Here is a 5,294-nt window from a genome sequence, read left to right on the forward strand (position 1 = left end):
GTATATATTAGTTTCATAGAAGGGCTGTGTACATTGGATACTTTTTCTTCCATTCCTGTGATACTTTGCTAAGAAGAACATTTTCCAGTTCCATCTATGTAAACATGAAGGAGGTAAAGTCTTCGTTTTTCTTTAGGGCTTCATAGTATTCCATGGTGTACATATACCATAGTTTATTGATCCATTCGTGGATTGATGGGCACTTGGGCTTCTTCCATGACCTGGCAATTATGAATTGTGCTGCAGTAAACATTCTGATACAAACATCTTTATTGTAATGTGATTTTTTATCCTCTGGGTATATACCTAATAGTGGAATTGTAGGATCAAATGGCAAGTCTATTTTTAGTTCTCTAAGTGTTCTCCAGATTTCTTTCCAAAAGGAACGTATTAAATTGCATTCCCACCAGCAATGTAGAAGTGTTCCCTTTTCTCCACATCCACCCCAGCAACTCTGGTTTTGGGATTTTGTGATATGGGCTAATCTTACTGGAGTTAGGTGATATCTCAAAGGGCTTTTCTTATTTCTAAGAATAGCTTTGGCTATACATATTTTTTTTCTGGTTCCATGCAAAATGAAGTACTATTTTTCTCAGTTCTTTAAAGTATGATGTTAGTATTTTAATGATTGCATCGAATCTGTAGATTGCTTTGAATAGAATAGACATCTTAATAATGTTGATTCTTCCCAGCCAAGAGCATGGTATATTCTTCCATTTGTTAATATCCTATGGTATTTCTTTTCTTAGAGTTTCATAATTCTCTTTGTAGAGTTCCTTCACTTCTTTTGTTTTTTTTTTTCCTTCACTTCTTTTGTTAGATATATTCTTAAGTATTTAATTTTCTTTGAAGGTACCATGAAGGGAATTGTGTTCTTGTTTTGCTTCTTAACTCGGATGTTGTTGGGATTTACGAAGGCTACTTATTTGTGGACATGGACTTTATGACCTTCAACATTACTCTATTTCTTGATCACTTCCAGGAGTTTTGTGATTGATTCTCTGTGATTTTCTAAGTGTAAGGTCATATCATCAGCAAAGAACAAGAGTTTGATCTCCTCTTCCCCCATCTGGATGCCCTTTACATCCTTCTCTTGTCTGATTGCCAGGGCTAGAATTTCCAAAACTATGTTGAGTAGTAGTGGTGATAGTGGACATCATCATCTGATTCCAGTTCTAAGTGGAAAAGTTTTCATTTAGCTGATATTATGATATTAGCTGTGGGTTCATCAAAGATGTCTTCAATCAGCTTAAGAAATGTGCCCCTGGCCGGGCGTGGTGGCTCACGCCTGTTGTCCCAGCACTGTGGGAGGCCGAGGTGGGTGGATCACCTGTGCTCAGAGGTTCGAGACCAGCTGAAGACCCCCCTGAGCCAGAGTGAGCCAGAGTGAGACCCCGTCTCTACAACAACAACAAGACAACGAGACAGCCAGACCTTGTGATAGCAACTACATGGGGGGCAAGAAAACACTACAGGAGGAAGAAGTAATAATAAAAGAAAAAGCCTTCAAAGTAATAAGTTGAAATAAAAAAAATTAAAAAAAAGAAAAGAAATGTGCCCCTGATGCCTATTTTCTTAAGTGTTCTTGTTAAAACAAAGAAAAAGGATGTAAATTTTTCTCAAATGTTTTTTCTGCATCTATTGAGAGGATCATATGGACTTTGTTTTTGCTTTGGTTGATATGGTGAATTACATTAATGGATTTGTATATGTTAAACCAGCCTTGCATCCCTGGGATGAAGCCTACTTGATTGTGATGTGCAATTTGTTTTAATATGCAACTGCAAACTATTAGCCAAGGTTTTGTTCAGTATTTTTACATTGATATTCATTAGAAAAATTAGTTTGTAGTTGTCCTTTTTAGTTGGGTCTTTTCTTGGTTTTGGTATGAGGGTGATGTTTGCTTCATAAAACATGTTGGGGAAGATTCCTTCCTCCTTAATCTTTTGGAATAGGTTCTGCAGTGTAGGTACAAGCTCATCTTTGAAGGTTTGATAGAATTCTCTTGTGAAGCCATCTGGTCAAGGGCTTGCTTTTGTTCAAATATTCTTTATTGTTTCTTCAATTTCAGTGTTTGATACTGGTCTATTTGAGAGATCTATTTCTTCCTGGTTAAGTGTAGGGAGATGGTGTGACCCAGTCCATTTCCTTCACATTGTGAAATTTCTGGGATAGAGTTTGTTTTAGCAGTCATAAATAATCTCTTGTATCTCTGTGGTATCAGTTGTTATTTCCCCAATTTCATTTCTGATTGAGGTTATTAAAGATTTTACTTTCTGTTTCTAGTTAATCTGGTCAATGGTTTGTTGATTTTATTGGTTCTTTTCAAAAACCAATTTTTTGTTTCATTAATTTTCTGCATAATTCTTTTGTTTTCAATTTTATTTATTTCTGATTGAATTTTTGTTATTTCTTTTCTTCTGCTAGTTTGGGATGGATTGTTTCTTTTCCATTTCTTTAAGATGATTCATTAGGTTATTGATGTGCTCTCTTTCTGTTTTTAAATGTAAGCATCAAATGTGATAAATTTCCCTCTTAGGATTGCTTTTGCAGTATCCCATAGGTTTTGTTGTCTTGTGTTTTCATTGTTGTTATGTCTGAGGAAGGTAATTATTTTCTCCTTTATTTCTTTCTTCTCCCAACTGTCATTCAGCATAAGGTTGTTTAGTTTCCATTCCTTTGTGTGGGAATAAATTTCTGTTGAAGTAAAGTGCAATCTTTATTGCCTTGTGGTTTAAGAATATAGAAATTGTAATTTCAATTATTTTGACTTTATTAAGGTTTCATTTGTGTCCTAGGATATGATCTATTTTTGAGAATGTTCCATAGGCTGATGAGAAGAAAGTATATTACTTAGTTTTGGGATTGCTATTATTGTATAAGAACTGTTAGCTTTAATTTTCAGGTGTTTTTACAATGATAGATATCTACTGTGCTGTTCCAAATGTAGTCTACTTTTGTACATTTCTATTAGGGTAAGTCTAATGCAACAAATTTCCTTAGTGTTTGCTTGTCTAGAAAATCCTTCATTTCTCCATAATTCAGTTTTCCAAGATACAAAATTCTTGACTGGCTATTGTTCTGTATAAGAAGATTAATAGTTAGGTTCTAATCCCTTCTGGCTTGTAAGATCTTGGCTGTGAAGTCTTCTGTTAGTCTGATGCCCTTTCCTTTGTAGGTTTGTTGTTATCTTGAAACCTTTAGAATTTTCTCCTTTATTTTTTTTTTTGGCCAGGTTGATGATTATGTGTCATACATAACAAATAGATACCCTATTTGTTATATATCCTGTTTGTTATGTATCTTCCTGGTGTTCAGTGATCATCTTGTATCTAGATATCTGAATCTCTCCTGATACTGGGGAACTTTTCCTCAGTACTCCTCTCTAAGAGGTTTTCAGTTTCCTATTCCTTTTTCTTCTCCCCCAGGGATACCTGTAATTCATATATTATATTAGTATAATTAGTATATATTATATATTAGTTCTTTTTACATAGTCTTATATTTCTCTAAGTGATTGTTCATTCTTATTTATTCCTTTTTCTGCACCTTTAACTGCCTGTTAGTTCAAAACCTTGCTTTAAAGCTCTCATTTGACAGAGTTCTTTTGTTGGTTCTTTCTCATCTGACATCTCTTCTCTCAGTCCAGGGTAGGTAGGTTATCAGTGCTCCTATTCTTCCTTGCTGGTATCTCTCCTATTTAGTGAGAAGTAAAGATCCCTAGATAATGCCTTTGTGTACTATTTCAGAAGATTGACCTGGTATGACAAGGGCAGACATAGTGTGATTTTATAATATAGCTGTTCTACATTGTCCTCTTGCCCTGTGGTTTTCACAGAGCAAGCTGGTGCTGGGAGATGTTCATGTAGAGTGGTCAGTTGGTCCCGATGGTGCTTTTGAAAGTTCAGACAATCATCTGGGGGAATCCTTATCCACAGAAGCAGGCAATGGAGATGGCTCTTCCCAGGTCTCCCATGACAAGGGCAAGTGGCTGCTTCTTAAGGCTATCTAGGCAATGCCTATACGTCTCAAGGCTGCTAGTGTCCACTCTATCCAGGTCTAGGTGTAATGACAGTACATGGCAGAAATTGGCTTGTGGCTGGCAAGTCCACTGTGGAAAGCTGGACCACAAGCATGAGGTCTGTGAGAGTGTGGCCCATCAGCTGGTGTGTGGGCCCAGAAGACATGACCTGCTACTGGCATACAGGTCTTCTGGGGGTATAGCCCTCTGGCTAGCATGAAAGCCTGTAGGTCCACAGGGGAATGAACTTTGGTATGTGCACAGGGCTTGGGGGCTTGTTAAGCTGGTCAGTGTTTGGAGCCTTAAAAGCATGACCCACTCACTGACACACAGGGCCAGGAGGTGTTGCCCACTACCCAGAATGCAGATATGAGGGTTATGGCCCATCATACAGCACACAGGGTATGCCTTCCAGCTGGCACACAGAACCAGAGGGCATGGCCAACCATGTGGCAGTGGGGTCTGTGGGGTTGTGGCCCAGGTCAACACACAAGGCAGAGAAGCTTGGCCTGGCACACGTTGTGTGTGTCTGTGGCATCATAGACTCCTGTGTGGCACACAGAATTAGGAGGCTTGCTCCTGTGATCAGTAAGTGGGTTCCCAAGGACATGGCCAAGTGGCTAGTATGGAGGTCCACTGGGCCATGAACTTGAACCTTCAGGTGCAGGGTTGTGTGTGGTGTCAAGGGTCTTGTTCAGCTGGTCAGTGCACAGGGCCCTGTGGGCTGTGCTGCTAGATGGCTGGGACTCTTTCCTCACAGAACTCCCCCTGAGGCTTTTTCTGTAGGACTTCTCAAATGGCATCAGCACTCTATTCCTTCCACTTCTTGGTGGGAAGAGTCACTTAGTCACTGGGCTCCCAGTTATGGTCATGTGAAGGTGTCTGCTCTCCCTGCTCCTTCCCTTGCCCAGCAAGGGGTGGGATGTGGGAGCATCTCAGTATAGACTGGATGCTCCAGAACCAAGAAATCAGAGTGACTTCAGCTGTAGCAACCCAAGAACAGAGGCCAGCAGATTCTTGCTGAGCCTTCTCTTCAATAAAACTTTACTATACAGTCTCCAATCAGTTCCCTAATCAGTACAGAGGCCCACAGTGGTGGTGGCAGATCCTTCACAGCTCAAGTTGCAGTGTAGATCCAGAGAACATGGGGCCTTGGAGTTCTCTCCTTTATCAAGTTTCCATGTTTAGGCATCTCTCCCAGGTACTCTCTAATCTTGGTGAGCGAATCTCTTCATCTACATCTCCTTCATTCTGAGGGTCTCCCATTATTCCA

The sequence above is a fragment of the Otolemur garnettii genome, unplaced genomic scaffold, assembly GCF_000181295.1.
Source record: "Otolemur garnettii isolate 467f Iridium unplaced genomic scaffold, OtoGar3 scaffold00010, whole genome shotgun sequence".
In the NCBI taxonomy this organism is placed as follows: Eukaryota; Metazoa; Chordata; class Mammalia; order Primates; family Galagidae; genus Otolemur; species Otolemur garnettii.